Source organism: Canis lupus, chromosome 3 (genome assembly GCF_003254725.2).
Source record: "Canis lupus dingo isolate Sandy chromosome 3, ASM325472v2, whole genome shotgun sequence".
NCBI lineage: Eukaryota > Metazoa > Chordata > Mammalia > Carnivora > Canidae > Canis > Canis lupus.
This window is the reverse complement of record NC_064245.1, coordinates 21337360-21359475: the sequence shown is the minus strand read 5'-3', so window position 1 is coordinate 21359475 and position 22116 is coordinate 21337360. Positions and strand designations below refer to the sequence as shown.

At 35.1% G+C, this 22116-nt stretch overlaps 1 long non-coding RNA gene across 1 annotated transcript in view; it reads right to left on the bottom strand.

Annotated features, from left to right (window-relative positions):
* LOC112653617 (uncharacterized) overlaps positions 1–22116 on the bottom strand; it is a 93548-nt gene that overhangs the window by 63212 nt on the left and 8220 nt on the right. The window contains exons 2-6 of the long non-coding RNA XR_007409733.1: positions 19783–19877; positions 18982–19129; positions 17885–17920; positions 15298–15461; positions 2073–2227 (exon numbers count right to left, since the gene is read on the bottom strand). This is a non-coding gene — a long non-coding RNA (uncharacterized LOC112653617). The remainder of the gene's footprint in view (positions 1–2072; positions 2228–15297; positions 15462–17884; positions 17921–18981; positions 19130–19782; positions 19878–22116) is intronic.

The window sequence follows — 22116 nt, the reverse complement described above, 5'->3', positions numbered from 1 at the left end:
TAGAGTTTAGAATAGATTTCACCAGGGACACTGCCATATGCAGTTTTTTTAGAGCAAGAAGTACTTCTCCGACCTACTGCTGCCAGTAGGACTAGCCTGGCTTTCTTTGGCTCAGCAATCTAGAAGTGTGCTGAGTCAGATAAGATGCAGAGGTTTCAGTTTTCTAAGATTACTATCTTTCCAACTGGAAGCATTGCAAAGTCAATGGACTACAAAAGATCAAGTCTTTCATTTAAGCATTATCTTGGAAATTCATTTCAATTATTATGCTGAAAGAATACACTGAAAATAAGGAATCAAAGTGTGTCAAGAAAAGTCCTTTTTCCTCTAAAAATTTCCAAATGACAGGTAATAGTGATGGAAGTAATAACACTGGCAAAGCAGTCCTTTCTGTAAGAAATAACTTTACTCTGGGTCTCAAAATTCCTTTATACCTTAATTATATATACATATGTTGATGTGTACATGGAAGAAGAGAGAGACAAAGCTTATTATAATAGCTTTGATTGTTTGGACTCTTCCTTCTGTACTGAAAACCTGTCCTTTAGTTTTAGAGACTAGGTCTACATCATTCACTCAAGCAACAAAAATAGGAAATGCATCTGATAGAATGTCAGATTTGTTCCCTTTAACTGATTATATTGATTATATTAACCAGACAACAGACTAATCTTTCTTATGCTATATAACCACCATTTCTGTGATACCTACTGAGGAAAAACTGTTTCAGTTGTGAATATTCCCGTGGTTCTTTTTTCTTTCTTCTAGACATAATTTTGAAAGTAGTCTCAAGGGTTGGTTTTCCTTTGATTAGTAAACTCAACGCTCAAACCTCCATGTACAGGTTAAAGGACCAAGAGGCAGGCATTAGTGTCCATTAGAAAACACTTGACATTAAGAAGGATTTCAATAAAGAATTTGAGACTTTTTATCTTTTTATTATTTACTTTTGTCCACATAGAAGCTGCAGGTTGAAAATAAAGTGGTTGTTAAGAAGGAAGGTTCTGGGGTGCCTGCGTGGCTCAGGCGGTTAAACAACCAACTCTTGGTTTCGGCTCAGGTAGTTATTTCATGGGTCCTGAGACTATGCCCTGTCTTGGGCTCCATGCTCAGTGGGGAGTTTCTTTGAGGATTCTCTCCCTCTGTCCCTCCCCCTGCTCACTCTTCTCTCTCTCTTTCTCTCCAAAATCAATAAATAAGTCTTTTTAAAAAATACAGTTCTATTTAAATTGACTTTAGAAACTTTCTGCCTTCATTTAGTGGGACTGTGAATGATGAAAACCACAGTTCTGAGATATGCATCATAGCACACGCTCACCCCCAAATAGATAGTTCATCAAGCCTTCCTCAGTTATGAAACCTAGCTTTCAGGTCTCTTTTTTAAGTATTTCACTTGGCTGATCAGTGGTCTCTTTGCTACTTATTAAAGTATCCCTTTGAAACAAAGTTCATCTTGTCAAAACACATCCCAAATAACCCACGAAAGAGAAACTCCTTTGTGGCAATGACCTCATGAAAAATATCTTCCAAGGACAGTTCACACTGAGTAAATTATTCTTCATTCTATCACGAAGTTAGAAATCAATTTTCAGTGACTTGTGAAGTCCTGAAATAGGTCACTGCTGTGTAAGTTCTCTCACCTGTCATGTTATACTAGCGAAAAGCACATACTCACATTAATGGTTTTAATAAGCAAAAGAAATGTCAGCAGCCACAGTGCAATAAGCCTAGGACGCTACAGATTAACATGGTCCTATTATCATTTTTTATTTATTAAGTGTCTAATGGATACATGGCTCTAAAATAGGTACTATGGAGATTTTTAGAGAATATAGAGAGGAATACTTATTGTGATCTGGGAATCTCTTACCTGAAAAGACCCAGTACAGCCTATAGTGTCCAGTAAAATCATGTAGTCACCCTTGATTCAGCCAAAATAGTAAAGTGATATAAGTAATAGAAAAATGCAGGTGATATAATCATAAAAAGAGCAAGGACCTTAGAAATAATCTGGTTTAATTCCTCTCATTTTACTGATGAAGAAACTAAGGCCCAGAAAGTAAATGATTTACCTCATCATGCTCAGTTGGAGGTTCAGGTCTGAGATCCAGGTCCTCGTTATCTCAGTTAGGTTCAGTGCATTTGAGGCATCTTGTGTTTTCCCATTTTGGGTCATTTAAATATTTAGGTATGGGTAGGTCTGTGAACCTGCTCCTACACATACATACTAAACACAAAATATAGAAACAGAGTCAGAATAATCACAGTAAATCTTCCCATACCAAAAAAAAAAAAAAGGTAAGCACAAAGTAGTCACTGGTTCATTGCAATTTTGAATGTATTTTGGGGATATGTATTGTTAGTTAGTTGATTAGTGCATAGTCTGGCTCCCAAGAAATGATTCTCTGAGGCTTTTGGTTCCCCTCTTTGAGTCATCCTTCCTTTTCCATAAGATATTACTCAAAAAAAAAATCATAGCTTGATTTTCCAGCCTGTTTCCTACCCACAGAAAATTGGGGCACTACCTACAGAGCCTTACACTATCAAAGGGAATCATCATTAATGATGACTTTGGACTATTAAAGAAAAGCTGTAAAGAATGGAAATATGTCAGACAGGATAGGACATTAGTGGGGATGGAGAGGTAGAGTAAAATTTGACCATTTCCATTAAAAAGAAAGTATACACTTAAAATGGAATGAGTACCATGAACATGGCTTTTTGTTGGAATATCAAACTAACTTGAAAGACAAAAATAATACTTTTCTAAGTCTCTTTTTCTTAAGAAAATTAAAATTACTAAAAAATTTTGTTTTTAATCATAAAAATCCATAATTATTAGAAATAAACATCATCACTTAATAAATAGAAAAAATACACTTTTTTTTTCTTTTGACTTTCTCTAAAATTTCATTATCAGTACCCAATCAACATAGAACTTAATAAAGGAGAGAGCTAAGGGAACCATAGAAAATATTTTCTGGAGGAACTAAACTTCTACCTAACTTGAGGGGAAAGTACTTTGAAAGACAAGCTGGCAATTTCAGTTAGATGAAATATAAAAGTTGGTAACACTAATAAATACCCTCTCTCCTGAAATTTTATGGTCTTTTCATTTGCTCCAGAGACTGGGGCACAAGAGGAATTAAAATGTCTTTGACAAGATATATGAATTTACTATTTTCCTTCCTTTTATATTCATAACCTAACAACTTTTATAATTAGTCTATGAATGCCTCACTTACTAATAAATTTTAAACTTATGTGAAAGGATTCATTTGGGTGGTATATAATCTTTATTTTTAAGATGCAATTTATCAACCTAAGCTAATTAAACTCGCAGTTGTCATGCTACCTGTGCTTCTTGGAATTCAAATTAAGAATTTGATCTATCTGGCCTTTTGCTGGAAACGCCATATAGGAAAATAAAGCATTTGAATTTAAAAAAAACAAATTAAGAATTTGATATATCTTTAATACGTAATGAACATTTTGTGACATTTGTTTCTTCTAATTAGTTTATTAAAAATTGTGCAAGAATTGCCTGTCAATTGAAGTAGTCTCCGTGCCTTAGCAGAACTAACTTTGACCATTATTTCAACTAGCCAATGATTTTTTAGTTCAAAAAGTCACATCAAAAATTATGTACGTCAATTGTTCTATTCTCTTGCTACTTTTAATTTTTCATTGGTATAGTCAAATGTTATTATATTGTCCATCTAACAGCCTGTAACAATAGTTGTACACAATTCACGCACACACAAATACACATACACAACCAGACTCTGCTGTCAGGACAAGCTGTTAAGTATATGTAATTGACAGAAAGTTCCCATTGACATAATTACTCTTTAAGGATTTTAAGGTAAACTAAGGTTGTCACAGAATGTTTCATGAGAAAGGATTCTTGAGGAATGAGTAGAAAATAGGTTGATAGAAAGAAAGAGGAAGGACACTTAGACTCAGGATGGTAAAGTAGAAGGAAAATATCCCTACCATATGAACAGGTTATAACCACATGCCAGTGAATTAAAAGGAATGAGAGTGAGTAAATAGAAGATTTCTTCTTACTCCCGATATTTCCACCCTACATTTATGATTGCTCTTTGGCCCAGAACATAGTTTGACTTAAAAGATACCCTGAATACAAGCATGTTAATCCTAATTATGAAAATATTGATAACCTCATGAAAAAGTCCTCAAACTTTTCTAAGTCTATTAAATATTTTTCATTATTCTTATAGCAGTTAAAGTATTTTGTTTTTTCTTGTTAGAAATATTTTAACTGGAACTATTATTTTTTTAAGTTTGCTAGAAAATTTTGATGAATTATTTTTCCTTCCTTTTATATTTTTTAATCTATACCAAACTTATAGGTTATGGCTTTACCATTATGATTTTTGTTAATCGGTTAAATGAAAAAAGTGACCAATTTTGTGAGAAAGGTAGAGAAGAGAAGCAAAGGGACAAGGTGATGGTAAGGAGAAGAGGGAAAAAAGAGGGAGAATAAGACAAAGAGGGAGATCTAGAAAGAGAAGCACAAGAAGAGCAATGAGAGCCAGAAAGGTTACAGTGAGTTTGTTTTCTGGCCCATTAGACCCAGAAATGTATGGCAGAGCTAAATATAATAAAAAGGTATAAACTATGGGGCTGAAATGTCCTTTTATATAGTTAACCAGAAAATTCATATATGGGACATAAGTTTGAGAATACAGACTGTGGAAGACCTAAATATAGCAAATAATGAATGTGTATTTTATGCTGTCGGCCAATGTTTTGCCAAAAGATATTCCATAGAGACTTAACCAATCCATAAAAAAAAAAGGTTTATTTTTTTTTTAATTTTTTATTGGTGTTCAATTTACTAACATACAGAATAACCCCCAGTGCCCGTCACCCATTCACTCCCACCCCCCGCCCTCCTCCCCTTCTACCATCCCTAGTTCGTTTCCCAGAGTTAGCAGTCTTTACGTTCTGTCTCCCTTTCTGATATTTCCCACTCATTTCTTCTCCCTTCCCTTATATTCCCTTTCACTATTATTTATATTCCCCAAATGAATGAGAACATATAATGTTTGTCCTTCTCCGACTGACTTACTTCACTCAGCATAATACCCTCCAGTTCCATCCACGTTGAAGCAAATGGTGGGTATTTGTCATTTCTAATAGCTGAGTAATATTCCCTTGTATACATAAACCACATCTTTATCCATTCATCTTTCGTTGGACACCGAGGCTCCTTCCACAGTTTGGCTATCGTGGCCATTGCTGCTATAAACATCGGGGTGCAGGTGTCCCGGCGTTTCATTGCATCTGTATCTTTGGGGTAAATCCCCAATAGTGCAATTGCTGGGTCGTAGGGCAGGTCTATTTTTAACTCTTTGAGGAACCTCCACCCAGTTTTCCAGAGTGGCTGCACCAGTTCACATTCCCACCAACAGTGTAGGAGGGTTCCCTTTTCTCCACATCCCCTCCAACATTTGTTGTTTCCTGCCTTGTTAATTTGCCCCATTCTCACCGGTGCGAGGTGGTATCTCATTGTGGTTTTGATTTGTATTTCCCTGATGGCAAGTGATGCAGAGCATTTTCTCATGTGCTTGTTGGCCATGTCTATGTCTTCCTCTGTGAGATTTCTGTTCATGTCTTTTGCCCATTTCATGATTGGATTGTTTGTTTCTTTGGTGTTGAGTTTAAGAAGTTCTTTATAGATCTTGGAAACTAGCCCTTTATCTGATATGTCATTTGCAAATATCTTCTCCCATTCTGTAGGTTGTCTTTGAGTTTTGTTGACTGTGTCCTTTGCTGTGCAAAAGCTTCTTATCTTGATGAAGTCCCAATAGTTCATTTTTGCTTTTGTTTCTTTTGCCTTCGTGGATGTATCTTGCAAGAAGTTACTGTGGCCGAGTTCAAAAAGGGTGTTGCCTGTGTTCTTCTCTAGGATTTTGATGGAATCTTGTCTCACATTTAGATCTTTCATCCATTTTGAGTTTATCTTTGTGTATGGTGAAACAGAGTGGTCTAGTTTCATTCTTCTGCATGTGGATGTCCAATTTTCCCAGCACCATTTATTGAAGAGACTGTCTTTCTTCCAATGGATAGTCTTTCCTCCTTTATCGAATATTAGTTGCCCATAAAGTTCAGGGTCCACTTCTGGATTCTCTATTCTGTTCCACTGATCTATGTGTCTGTTTTTGTGCCAGTACCACACTGTCTTGATGACCACAGCTTTGTAGTACAACCTGAAATCTGGCATTGTGATGCCCCCAGCTATGGTTTTCTTTTTTAAAATTCCCCTGGCTATTCGGGGTCTTTTCTGATTCCACACAAATCTTAAAATAATTTGTTCTAACTCTCTGAAGAAAGTCCATGGTATTTTGATAGGGATTGCATTAAACGTGTAAATTGCCCTGGGTAGCATTGACATTCTCACAATATTAATTCTTCCAATCCATGAGCATGGAATATTTTTCCATCTCTTTGTGTCTTCCTCAATTTCTTTCAGAAGTGTTCTATAGTTTTGCGGGTATAGATCCTTTACATCTTTGGTTAGGTTTATTCCTAGGTATCTTATGCTTTTGGGTGCAATTGTAAATGGGATTGACTCCTTAATTTCTCTTTCTTCAGTCTCATTGTTAGTGTATTTAAATAAGTTTGGGAAATACATGTGGTATCCCCCTTTGAAAGTATGACAATACCTATCAGCATATAAGCATCTCTGAGGATTGCTGAGAAAATACATTTGGTGAGAATTTATTAAATTATTTTCACTAGGCTTAAAGACAAAATACTTTATGTGTGTGTATATAAATAAAACTCTATTTCATCTTGTAAAATATACTAGAAGAATATAAGCAATGTTGAGCCACAGCTGACTGTTTCCACTGAGAAAGACAATAGAGGCATAGAGTTAAGGAAGATAAAGTCTCAAGGTGAGGTAGTATATGAGGAGACAGATAAACATCCCCTCCTGTTGTGGTCACTTTTAATACCATGTTACTCCACAACTTAACTAAATCAGGGTGAGAATCTGATCCAAGATAACTTGTTCACAACAGGTTGGCAAATTTGACTTCAATGGTCTGGCTTAAAAACAGAAGTTGGACCAGATTTCCCTTTCAAGAGTTTGAAATTGTGGAAAAAAAAAAAAGAGCCGGATACTTTAAGCAGATAGAAAGAGATGGGTATATATGGAGAGAGTGAGGGAGAGAGAGAGAGAGAGAGAGAGACTTACTGTACACAATGCTTACTTCTTATGTTAGGTTTATATGCTGATTTAGACCCCAAATCCAGATTAAGACTTGTCTTCTATGAAATATCAACAACATTGATGTTACATTTTCTGTGTGTCATATTGAAATACTAATCTTCATGTTTGGTTTTTCTCACTTTTGCATATGAGATCTTTTGACCAGTGAGTCAGTGGTACCCATATTTCCTCAAAGAAAAATATGATTTTTTACAGTAAGAATGAAAAATAGCAAGAAGGAGTCAATGTAGAAGGGATGCCTGAAGAAAGCATGGTATAGAGCTTACAAACAGAATAAAGAGTAGTAAATAAACAGACCACCTCATGTGCATACACACACTGCGACAATACAAGTTTATCTGGGCAAGGGAGGAAGGTAGTAGGAAATGAGAAAGAGGAATCATGTGGAACATGCCCTTATAGCAAATCAGGGAGAGGGAGAGGCGTAGACACGGAGCATACGAATAACCTTATGGAGAGAAGTAGTGTCCTCATGGGGAGACTGCCCATCACCTTTAGTGGCCAGCAGCAGAGAGTATTATGGAAGACAAGTCCATATATAGAGACTACTCATGACCTGGGCAGAGCAGGATGTCTCTGGTGGTGGAGTGGGTATAGATGCCTGACCTTTGGCCATGGAACTTCTAACTTAAATAGTCATACAAATAACCCAAGAATTTGCTAGGCCTCATCTGGAATGACATTCATGGGCCTCCTGAATTGGCAGATGAGGGTCTTCAACACAAAGAGACAGTAATTGTGAAAAAGGAGAACCTCAGCATTGATAATTGGGTAGGACTTGAAAGTGGTATAACCTAACCCTGTTGAACATTAAACATAATTCATTTTCTATAAAAGTTTTATTTTGAAATCTCATTATTTTTATGAAAACTATAAAGGTCAAAGGTCAAGTTGAACATAGTTTTATTGTCTCCATGTGCCTAGCTAATCAGAATAGAGATAAAAGGACACAAAGCAAAAAATCTCTTTAATTTTATTTAATAATAGCACATTGCTTTGTTTATTCCATAACCCTCTGGATCTGAGTACCAATCATGCAGAAAAAACTAAAAACTAAATTAAAATATTCTACATTCCATACCTAGCAATTTAATTTTTAAGGCTTTATAACCCAAAAATTGCTTAACTATTATATTTATATTTTAGCTTAGAATGAGTTTTCCAGAAAGGATCTCAGTAACATTAAATCTGATATTTATAATCTCAATTCGATTTTTTTTCTATGCTGTCTCTATATGAATTCTTGTTAACATTTCCTTCATTTGAGTTTTCTCTCTGTTCTTGGTACTAATGTTTGCTGGAAGCTATATGTCTCGAGCTCAGAGAATAATTCTACTTTCCTAAAATGCAATTCTCCACTCAGATGCAATATTTTGGTTTTGTCTTTTTATTTGATTTTTTATGTTTTCAATTTTCTGTTGTTTCAGCAGTTTTGTAAATTAAGCATGGTGCACCTATCCAGTCTCTTCATCAAGGTAGTCTCACTTAGCTAAATGGCCAGATAAGTGTGAATCCATTAGTAATCTTTCCCTATAGATGATACAGGTGATCATCATTTCCATACTAAGAGTTAATATGCTTAATTTAACAAATAAAAGTTCTGATAAATGGCATAAAGCCCCCAATCTCTCTAGATGGAGCCTCCAATGTACTTGTTTCACTCTTTTCATAAACCAGAAGTAGGATGGGGGTGTTAAACTATGGTCTTTTGTTTGTTTGTTTGTTTGTTTGTTTATATTGAGTTTAATATTGGGTTGTGCTTGATATAATCTCTCCCAAAAATTTAACTTTGAGTCCCTTCTAGGCTTCAATTAATCTCTGTATTCAGTATGTATCCATTCAACATATACTTAATAAGAAGCTACAATACATTAGTCACTGAACTCTAGTTATAAGTTTAAAAGAGGATAATGAACAAAGCATTCTGATGCTTTCAGTCTGGTGGAGAAGATAGACATTAATCAAATCATCAAAAAAATATTACTTTAGCCTGTCCCACCTCCTCTATCTTTCTTGGCTTTCCTGATTACTCTCCCTTGATTTCTCCTCTATCCCAAAAACCCCTTCACGTGCTATTTTTTCCTCTATCTATTTTCTAAAGTTGTGTCCTCAGCTTTTGTATCCTGCCTTTCTATACTCTCTCCACGAAGGAGTCAACACACCTCCTGACTTCAATTTTTATCTGTATGCTAAGGATTTAAAAAATTCTTTCTCTTTCTCAGATCTCTACTCCCTGCCCTACCCTGTAAGAACCACTAAGCCTCTGGCCAAATCTCGGAATCCATGTCCTCATCTCAAACCCACTTTCATTTAATAAACAGTCCAATATTACACAAATTATCTCCTTCTTCTCATTTCATCCCCTTAAATGCTTATTCTGTAATATTTCTAGAGCACCAAAATGATCATGCCACTTCATATCTAAAAGTCCCTAACAATGTCTAAGGACCTTACTATAACACACAGCTCAGATCACCTTCTTCTACTTCTCCATATACTAAAGTTCATTTTCGAAATATGCAGTAGCTTTTCATAATGCTACTTCATCCCATGGGCCATTTTGCTTAAAATGTCTTGCCTCCTTTTACCCAACATTTAAGACTTAATTCAAATAGTATGTGAAACCCAAGACTTCTAAGCAGAGTTAGTCACCTCTTTGTTATACCATTGTCCCGATGATATATTTACACTAAGTATCTGTCAGAATGCATTATGAGTTACAAACCATTTATAATGTCATTTATCTTGATGATATCACTATATAGTAGAAAACCTGAAAAAATAGTAGATGTTGAATAAGTATTTATTCAACATGGTTAAATAAGAGAATGCCTCTGTAGTGTGTGTATGTGTATTGAGGTGTTTTACAGTACAAATTACTTTGGAAGAATGGAAATTTCCTTTCTATTCTTTGGATGGAGAGAGAAGAACAAGAAAACAAGAAAGAGGAGAGAAAGCATTGAGTAAAATACTTTTTTACAGAAATCAAAAGTTGGGCAGCCCCAGTGGCACAGTGGTTTAGCGCCGCCTGCAGCCTAGTGCGTGATCCTGGAGACCCTGGATCAAGTCCCACGTCAGGCTCTCTGCATGGAGGCTGCTTCTCCCTCTGCCTGTGTCTCTGCCCACCTCCCCCCCTTGTCTCTATGAATGAATGAATGAATGAATAAATAAATAATCTTTAAAAAAAGAAATCAAAAGTAAAAATTTTAAATAGAACTTATTTACTGATGATGTTTCAAATAGAATAAGGGGTTATTAATCACAGATTTAGAATTAGCCTCTATTTTGATAGACTTAGGATTAGATTTGCTCACCAATGAGAAGAAATCATAATAGCTGTGGTATAAATAATTTTTTACTGATGTATTTGAGAGTGAGCACGAGAGGGAGGAGGGGCAGAGGGAGAAGCAGACTCCCCACTGAGTGGGTAGCTCAATGTGGGACTCAATGTCAGGACCCCGAGATCATGACCTGAGCCCCCAAGGCAGGTGCTTCACTGACTGAACTACCCTGGTGCCCCCATATAAATAATTTTAAAGTTGATTCCTTTCCGTTAGAGAAAGTCTAAGCTGAACAGCCCTTCACAGCATCAGAGAACATGTTTCCTTTAGTCTTGTTGCTCTGTAACATGTAGCTTCAGCTTCGCTCTCCAAAACAGCATATGTATATTCCAAAAAACAGTATAGAAGGAGTGAAGAAGCATTGAACAAAGGTTATGTGAATATTATTTCCTAAAGAAGACTCCCAGATATTATGTAATCCTTCCGCTTGCCTCCTTTAACCTAATTCTATGGCTACTGGAAGGCGAGGAAATGAGATCTTTGTTTTGGTCTCATGTTTCCAGCCAAAACTCTGTAGACATAGAAGGACAGAAGAATAGATATGGACTGCTGGTGATTTGGTTTGCCTCTTTGTCTTTCAGGCTTTATCCAAGATATTGTAGCACACACTGATCACTCAGTGAATATTTGTTATTATATTTACTCTCCACCTTGACATCATTTGCCAGTTCTCCCATATCCAGACAAAATGGATACTTCTCAAATTACTCCCCAGCTATATGTTAAGAGTATTCAATGTTGCAGCCTCTATCAGGCCTTGACTAATACCTGAACTATGCCTTGAAGCTATTAAAATAATGACTAAATTTCTAATGGCCCATGATACACTTAGGGTTGTCTAACATCACCAAAGAGTTGCTGAGCTACTAGTTGACTTAATTAAATGATATTAATGTTATGACTTCACTTTTTATTGAGAGAGATGAACTCAATTATGACTCTTAAATCTCAAGGCTTCATGGAGGAAATTTGCATTTCGCAGAAGCGTTTTGAACTTTAATCTCCAAATCACTGGCCATACCATTCCAAATTACTGCACCAAAACCAACCTTAGGAAGTCCTCATATTTCTAGTGGGGTTTAAAAAATTGTTATACTTCCTTGATTGACAATGCTTGTGTTTTTTAATTCCCCTGCCAGTAGCTAACATTTATAGAGTGCCCTCTAGATAGGTGAGTCATGTGGGAGAGTTCTGAGACCCTTTACTTATGGGACAAGACCAAGGGCTACTGGCAGACAAGATAACTTTCATAGCTCCTTGTTTGCCAGAAATGATTGTGCACAGTCTCTTGCCCAGATTACTGAGAGCATGTTATACAGGTCCTAAGGTACTGCTCCCTTTCCTCTGTAACCTTAACTGTAGTGATCTCAGTGTTAAATGTTACAAAGTTGTCCTGGAGTTTTATTAATGAACCTATCAGCTAAATTATAGTGATCATTAAAACTGCCAGTTAGTGTCAAAATGTTTTGACTATCAAATTTAGAGAGATTAATCATTCTTTTAAATATGCTCTGCTGGCAACCTTATTATTTTTTCTGGTCCAAGATGTCAATTTAGTACAGCTTCCGTTTCTTCTATTTTGCAGGCTGGTAATTAAATGAAGGACAAGTGGGTAGAGCCAACCATTTTGGGGAAATTTTTAAAATAAGTTAATGATCCATTCCTTAAGCATTAGAAACTGAAGGTGAGTCACTAAAGCTCATGACATTTATAATCAGTATTTGCAAAGAGCATCAGGTAATCAGAGCAGAAGAACAGAGTTAAAGGCAGTTCAGACTGGGACATACATTTCAGAGGGTGAGTTTTGCCACCAAATTGTCAGTGACATCTTGTTCAAAAGAAAAGGGAATTTTCAAAATGTTATAAAGTGATAAAAGTCAGAAGATGTTTGATAAGTTGAAGAAGTATGAAAATATTGACTGAGAGGGCAGGTTTTGTTATAAAATTGACAGGGACCTCAAGATATGTTTGACATGATTGAATTGGGTTATATAAAGTGACACATCTTACTGCCTTACTTCTTTTTCTGATCAAAATTGAGACTTAGTAAATTGTATCATTTTTGCTTGCTTCTGCCCTGTCTCTCACTACTGCCACAAAATCCGTGATGCTTGCTTTAATTTTTCAAAGCATTACCAGGATTTATTTTTTAAATCTAAAGAATTGTGTAAAGTGACTACTCAAGCACTTGCTAGAGTTACAAGAAATACTATTCACTTAAAGAGGAAAAAAAATCACCTTTAATTTCTTAGTAGCAGAACATGGTCCCCAGTTAGTGAATTGATTTATATAAAGCAGGGACAACTGTGTACCTAGTTTTGCCCTTTCTGATGGCAAAATCTACAATCTTAATTGTCAAAGTGACAAAATATTCTTCAAATGGCCCCTTGTGCCCACTTCAATGAGGGAAGTGATGCATTTAAAAACAATAATGTATTCCAGTCATCCATGTTTATCATTTAAATTTTTTTAAGTCATCTTGTAACTTATTCACAAGAGACACAGAGAGAGGCAAAGACATAGGCAGAGGGAGAAGCAGACTCCCCATGGGGAGCCTGATGTGGGACTCGATCCCAGGACCCCAGGATCATGCCCTGAGTCAAAGGCAGATGCTTGACCATTGAGCCACCCAGGACCCCTATCATTTAAATAATTTTTGATGAAAATGATAAACTTATACAAAAATGTACTTAGAATTCAAAATCTGAATCCACTACTATAGTTCACCTGCTTTGATTTTAGAAGTCAAAAGATTAAAGACAAATGGTTTTCAGCCTTAGAGCTATAGACATTGGATAGAAAGGCAAAATCAGAGCTCTGATGGAGTACTTAGTAACCCTAGATGAAGTCTATGCAGGCTATCCTTTCTGACATACTCTAAGTTTTCCCTGGAGGTTCAAGAGTGTGTGTGTGTGTGTGGGGGGGGGGGGGTGTGGGTGTGTGTGTATACACATATATAAATAATAATATATACACATATAAATAATATATTTGTATTTATATTTATATAAAGCAATTGCATCCAAGATTGCTGCATTTCCCACTTCCCAGCTCTGTTCTTTCTCATCCTTTGGTGTTTACTTTGGATTATATGCAGGACAGGCAGGAGGTGTGAAGGCATTAAGGTGTGAGTCATGTAACGTTCATCTACTTTCCCTTCCTTCCTTCTGCTCCAATCTAAGTTTGAACAGCAAGCAAAGAAAAGAATCCACATTTGCCTAATGTCTTTTATGAACTGGTACTGGGCTCAATACTTTACACATGTGATTTTATTTTATTTTTCCATAACAGTACTATTGTTCCTATTTTATAGGTGAGGAAATGTAGATTCATAGAGGTTAAGTAATTTTTTCAAGGTCACTGACTGGGGAAATGAGGAAGTTGGGCTGCCCAATTCTTTCCATTCAGTACACCATTACTAATACCCATCTCATCTGGACCTAAGAGTTATTTCAGGTTCAGGTTAGTGGTGATGCCAAGATGTATGAAGCATTATTGATTTACCTACTTGTCATTACTTTGATATACAAGCAGAACAAATTTTCTATAATAGAAAGTTAAGAAGTTTAATATTTATTGTAAGTATTCAGATCTATATTTAGCATTAAGACATTTATGTGAGTAGTAATTCTGTTACAACATGCAACTAACTAATCCATATTATAAATCACTTGAAGTTTTTGTAGGTCAATTATAAACTTTATATTCCATTTTCAATATATTTGATGTGTATTTTTAAATATTTGCAGAATATTTCTCTTCTTTGACACATTCTGGTCAACATTCAAGCTAATTTTATAATCTCATAAATATATTAGAACCTTTCATATTAGGCCTTATTCTGTTGCGTACTTCATTGGGATTCTGACTCAAGCATTTCTTTGACTGGAAATTGTCAAATACTACAGTTAATGATGCAGAACAATACCTCAAGTCAATACTTTATGCAACTACTCACCATTTAGAAGGAACTGTGGTGACCTAATTTTACCACTATTTCACTAGGAACACAGTAGCTATGGGATAACCTAACATGCTTTGCACTCATTCATTCACAAAATTCTTCTACCTCAGAGTAATTCATTCAGGATTTTTGTACTCCATAACTGTTTTGACAGTAACAAACACTCATTCTGTGTAGGAGCATGCCTATCTTGCAACATAATACTTTAATGTTGTTTGTTAACTTGAGCCCATGGATGAACAAGTGGCTTTGTTCTTATAGATTCCATTTTGTTGGAGGAAGGGGTTTGGAAAAGACTTCAGAAAAGGTATTAATGATGAGTAGGAGGTCATCAAAATAAATATAATTGAAAATCTACTACTGAAAATCTAGACAACTGAGCTGAATCACTGACAAAAAGTTATCAGTAAGACACAGCAAAGCTTTAACCAATACCTTTTCTGTGTGTTAGTGAGGTTGAGTAGGAACAGAGCTGAATGTAGTAGGTCAGAGCCTACAGGGCCTTCAGCATTCCTCAGCTGGCTGGAATTACTGAAGACATGAACATAAGACAACCCTGAATCTAGAATATAAGTTCCATGAGAGTGACTAGAACAATTCCTGACATATAGCAGATTATTTATAAAAGATGATGCATAAATGCCATGATAATTTGGCATAAGAATTGTAAAGTACTCACAAGCCCTTCTATTTGGTTTTTAGCAAACATCTATATTTTTTCCTACCTGTCCTCTTATCTCATGTCCAAAGAGGAAATCATTAAGAGATAGAGCTGCCCTCTTCTTAGACTCCTTTTTCCTTGTAGATTCCTATATTTCTTTCTTCTTTCATGAGACCGATGCAGCAGTAGATAGATCTGAGGAGGAGAGACTCTACCTGTACGTGTGGCCTTAGAAGACCCCAGAAATGAGGAAAAAACTCATTATCCTTCTGTCCTTATTCTAGTTGTCTTTTCATTGCATGTCTTTCTCTAAACCTCATAGTATTTCTATAAGAGACAAGCTTAGAGGTCGGGTACTAGAAACCCCTAATGAGCCTCATGGTGCAGCTTTTGTTCTCTAAAACATGAAATTTGGAACTGAAATCTCTCTTTGCCTGGCCTTGTCTCTCTTCATGGGTCTTATGGGAGTGACTTCTCATTAAGGCTCAAACCAAACAGCAATTCATGACCCTCATGGTAGATTTGATGAGAACAAACTAAAGGCAGGAAAGGCATTTCCAATGAGAAGGATGAGAGGCAAACATTACCAGACAGAAAATTAATATCAAAAATCCAAAAAAAAATCCAGAAAATTAATAATGAGATTGATAGAGAATCCATAGAAGGTACAAAATAAGTCTTAAAGCCCTAAGAATGCAAGGATCAACTGCATTTATGCATGCCTATTCTGTAACATTGAATTTGTAAGTCAACCCTGCATACTACATACATATGCTCAACACACACATATGCATAGAATACAGATTTTGTAAGTACTCTGTGCTAGTAAGTAAATTAAGATAATGGGGGGAAACAAACTTTTTAGGTTCTGGGCTATCATCTAACATAATAATGTTCTCTCTGCTTATAGATTCTGCATGTACATTAATGCTTTTATATCAAGTTCTGATAAATATGCACTCTTTTCATTCCTATGTTTTGTTTAAATTTTCTCACTGTGAAATTTATAGTTCAGAAATATCAAATTACTTTTAATCCCTCCCAATACACACACACACACACACACACACACGGCTATAAACTCTGTAAGGTCAAAGATTGTGTAACTTACTCATTTGTATATTCCCAGTGCCTAAAATAATATTCGGTACATCTTCAATAAAATAAAGGTATAACAGGTAAGGGCAGAACAGCTGTTTGAGTAGAGATAGCAACCCCAAAAACAAAACAAAACAAAACAAAACAAAACAAAAAACAAAAAAAAAAGTAACTAACTATTACTTCCTGTTGAGTAGTTCAGAGGAAGTATAGGCCATTAAGGCATGCCAATTTCAGTTCCTTTTCCCTACAAATCAAGTAGCAATGGCCTCGGGTATCAGAGAGCTTTCTCCTGATATTTTACAGAAAGAAAGTAAAGCAATTTGGTGTTCATCTCTATTTTCTTAATCTTTTTTAGTAAGCATATTTCATTGCAACCTTTCCTTCTGTTATCCAAATCATCACCATCTCTTTGTGCTTCGTTCCTTGTCAGTTTTCTATCTCATTTATTTTCTTGTCTCTCTATTAAATTTTCTATTAGTTTCCTTAATTTACAATCTTCAGCATTTAGGCTCACCCTGACTCCAACCAAAGCTGATTAAGATAGGATTTCTCTTCATTCATGTTTTACTCTTTTTTTTCCACACACCTCTCCTTTGCTCCTTAAATAAATGTACATTACTAGTTACTATATTTCTAGTTTTGAGATCTTCTCTAGATATATTTACTTGCACATTCTTACCTGAATATTTAGAAATTGTTGTATTCTTCTAACAGAATTAGCCCACATCCTCTACTTTCAACTGTGTCTTATTTATATACATTATTTTTCAACTTGCCATTTTATTCTGAATTCTGATATTGTTTTTCATATTGTTATTGTCTTCCCAACCACTCAAACTGGTGATAAAAGTATGTTCAATGATCATAATTTTCATTTAAGTACCCAAGGCACTCATGTCATTATCAGATGATTCTCAAATTATCAGATTGTATAGATTTCTTTTCAATCATTCTGTTCACATCCCGCCTGATGTCCAACTGCTAATAATAGTCAACGTATTATTCCTAGTCAGATCCCATCATGATGAATTCTAAAGGGATGCTCACACTCCTCCATAACATTAGAAATCCATTGCACTGGGTTGCATATTGCTTGTATGAAGGAGTCACAAGTCCTATTTCCTCACTTTAACCAGCCAAATATCATACTTTTCTTTCCATTGGGGCTAAAAGTACTAAACCATAGCTATCGCCTTTCTAAGTTTAAGAATCCAATTGACAGATAGATTTGGGTTAAGGTTGTCAGATTTAGTAAATAAAAATACAGAATGCCAAGTTAAATTTGAATTTCAGAATAACAACTTTTTAGTATAACCCATATGATATCTAGTGTATATATACATATATATAGTAAAAAAATGTTTATTTTTATCTTTATCTACAATTTAAGTGTTGAATAATTTTTAGTATTTGTTCTAAATATCTCATGATATACTAAAAATTATTTGTTGTTATTCTGAAATTCAAATTTAAGTAGGTGTCCTATATTATCTCTGGCAACTGTAACTGTGGTGTATTCTCAGAGTTGAATTAGACATGAAGTAACTTACACTGTCTGGAAAGCATCATGACAGCCACAAAGGAAGCTATGGGAAAGAAACAAAACCCTGAATTTTTGTTGTTGTTTAGCTGTATGTAGTTGACATACAATATTATATTAGTTTCAGGTATACAACATAGTGATTCAACATTTATATACATTACAAAGTGATCATCACGATAAATCTAGCTACCATCTGTCACCATAGAAAGTTGTTACATATTATTAACTATATTCCCTATGCTTTACAAAATCCTAGATTTTTTGAAAGCTTAAACATAAGGCTAGACATTCACTGATTTGGGATGCTAGATTTAATTTTATTTCAAAAAAAGAAGACTACAGGGTTTCCAAAACTTGTTTTGGCCTGTTTATATATGCTTGTGTTTGTGTATATCTACATATACCATCTTAATACCATAGCTTATTTCCCTGAACAGCTTGTTATAATCATAGATCAGTTTCATTTGGCATATGCTAAATATCTATAATTATTTTTTATAAAGGAAATATTTATGAATAACCAGTTCTGAAGGCAAAAGAATATTGTGTAGTATCTTTGTAGAGTCAAGTTGTTTGATGTTGCATTGACACACTGTGACGTTTTTGGGTCAAGCAGAAAAATCTGTATTTGCTCCCTGACAGATATTATTACTATGTTCACAGATCCAGGAGAAACCCATCATTTAGAGCTTCAACTTGGCTTCCAAAAAAGAGACATGTAATTTAGCCAAAAACTAGGAGAATGGGAGCAGTTCTAGTTCTTCAAACTCTTCTGCTACATTTGAATGAACTTTCAGCACTAATTTCCACCAGAAATTTTTAACATCCAAATACCAATTACTGGTTACAGTATCTGCTCTGTGATTCGGTTCAGATAACATATTCCAACATATGCTTATCATAGAAAGCAGATACAATTAGATGAGGTAAACAGGAGGTGGGGTTATTTAACTTATCTCTAGGAAATTAAAAGGGAGAATGAAAGGATAGGGATACCTACTTTTCCAAACAAACATATTTGACAGAATTGGCTCTGAGTGAGAGATGCCACAATTCCCACTGGTAAAGAAAATAATGTCATGAACATTGATTCATAAAACTAACCTTGTGTTCAAAAGGATCAGGGTTGGATAACTGGCAAATGCATCCGCTTCCTTGGTGGAGTCACAGCTGAGAAGCTTAGCTTAGTTCAGATACTTGTAGAAATAAGAGTTCATGGGGCCAGATTAGCACAGTCCACGATAAACTATACCTACAAAAATTCCAAATTTTATGTGTCAAGGATAAAAGAAAAATGTTTGTTTATATAGCTGGCTATTTAGTTATGAATTTTTTGCTCTCAAAATATACAATTGAATTTACACACTTAAAAATGACCAAATAATTTATTGTCAGACTATGAAAATTTACAGATAACAAATGCTAAACCAGAGAGAATTAGTGGACAGCAGGTATAAATTAGAACTATTCTGTGCAAACACTAGGGTATACACACTCAGATCTGTGTATATATATATATATAATAACAAATAGCTACAAAATTATTTTAAGTGCATACAATGGACAAAACCACAAGGCAATCTTCATTACAGCCACAAAGTCATGAAACACAGAATGAGAATCTGGATCTACACAGTCTGCATACACAGCTCACACTCTAAATAATAACATATGTGAATCTAGAATTAACTAAATTAATATTAACTTAATAACTGAATATTCAGTGTAATAACATATTCAATCACATAGTATAATGAACTAAATAATAAGTATTCAAAAATTTAAGTACAGACCTCCTTTCTAAAGGCAATGACTATATTATTGTCATGTTACAAATGTGGCAAGTTGACTCTGGGAACAAGGTACTCAAATTGGAACCCTGACCACCACCTGTACCAGATTCACCTGGGTACTTATGAAAATTCAGATTCTGGAGTCCCACCCGATACTTTATGAAGAATTCCACTTGCTTTTATGCATGTAGAGTTTAAGAATGTTTCCTAGAAGACAGAAGCAAGAGTGAATTGGTGACATTGAATTTATGTATTTATGTTGGGTTTTTTTTTCTCTGTAACCTGTTGAGTACTCAAAAACAATTATGCTAATTTCTTCTCAATTAATTAAAAATACTCTCTTCTACCCAGCAGCTCACTAGATAAGGTTTTCTTATAAAGATATTTTAAATTTTAATATGAACAATATATAATTTGATATAGAAATTACTTAAGTCATTGCTACAAAACAACTGAAAACATTGAAGAAATTATTTTTTAATTTCTTCATCTGCACTAAAAAAAGCTAAGCTTATAGATAATTTTCTTAATTGTATCTAAAAAAGCCAAAATGTCTCAGTTGTATTAGCACTCATCATTATTCATGGGACTTAAAACAATTTATTAAATGCATTATTCTTTTTGATTAATTTTGAGACTATCACAATTAGTGCACTAAAACATAATGCCTTTATTTTTTCAAAATAATATTTGCTTGTCAATTACCAGGCAGTATTCTAGGCACTAAGGACAAGTCAATAAAATAAGTACACAGAAAAAATTACTACCCCCTATAGTTTACTGTTAGTGGCCCCTGTGCATCTTTAGCCTTAAAATACATGACTACTTATTAATAAACTTTCATGTATGTGAGGAAGTAGAATTCCAGTGAATGAATGTAGCTGCTGTCCATTTCCAGGAAAGCTATAAGAGAAGTTAGAGCAGAAAATGTGTAAACTGTACCATTAAAATAAGTTTCTGTAGGATAAAGACCAAATATGAACCTTCCTGTGAGAGGTAGGGGTCAAGTTGACTTAGATATCCTCTGGGATCTGAAGGTCTACAGGGAAGTGAATTACCTCCTTAATTTAAAGGGGCGCCTAAGTTGATGATGGCTAAATTCCTTTATGCTATTCTGATAGACATTCCTAGCCTCCTCAGGAGAGAGATCTTCAAAGAGAATGGGATAGGCAAACCCATTAACAGCAGTTAGAAAGAAGGAAAAAAGCAGTAAGTTTACATTCTGGAATAACAGCTCAAAGCAGAAAAATCAGTGGGACACCCAGTTCCTTCAGTAACAATATTCCAGGACATGCTAAGTTAATTTTGAAAGATCGTCTTAAATTTGATTATTTCCTGTGTATTATTTCCTTTCTGTGCTGTTTCTCCATCATGATCATACAGTGGTAAAACCCGTCTAATGAAAGTGCCTGTTTGCTTTTCCTTATAGGAAACTAGGAAAGCCCAAGAAAATCAAATGGTGGTAAGGCAACTTTACAGGAGAGAGGAAAACAAGTTTTTCCTTCAAGTCCTGGTCATGATGCAAAATAGTAAAGAATATTAGGACTCAGCTGAGTCTGAGATATGTGCCTGAGGTCTAACAGAAGAGAAATCCATTTGATATACACACAACTCACATTTGTCATTGGAAAGGAAATAATGTTTCAGTCATTCATGGAGGCAAAGGGCTGAATAATAGCATTATAATGCATTTCTCTGTCTTTATTACCCAATAAACAACAAGTCCTTCAAGGGCAAGGATTAATTCATTTTTGTCTTTTCATGGCCTAGCAGGGTAGTTGACACAAGTTACTTACTCATAAAAGTTGATGCAAAATTTGCAAAATGCATTATTTAATTAATTATCTGAATCATCTTACAATTGAAAAAAATAAAACATTTATAGAATTCTTAATGTGTAACAGGCAGTAGAAAAATATGAATCAGTGTCATAGAGAGCTTGATGTCTGTCTGTTTGTTTGTTTGTTAAAGATTTTATTTACCTGAGAAAGAGAGAAAAGGAACATAAATGGGAGGAGAGGGAAAAAGAGAAGCTGACTCCCCACTGAGCAGGGAGACTGACATGTATACCTGGATCCCAGGACCCTGGGATCATGACCTGAGCCAAAGGCAGATACTTAACCAACTGAGCCACCCAGTGCACCAAGGACTTGATGTTTGATATGAGTCTTGATCAATAATACTATGTGGAAAATGAGAAAAGAGACCTTTGAGACAGAGACACTAGAATTTGCAAAGGCATAGTAGTGATGATGTCTTTTGGAGTAATTTAAGAGGGATGAGGTGAGGCTAGAAAGGTATGTTAGGGCCAGATCATAAATAATTTTGAATGCTGTGTTAGGAAGTTTAGATTTTAATCAGTGGATCCTGGGAAGCCAGAGAAAGTTTGTAAGAATGGAAATATACGGGATAGGATTTGTCTTCTGGAAAGTTAGGCCTGGAACTA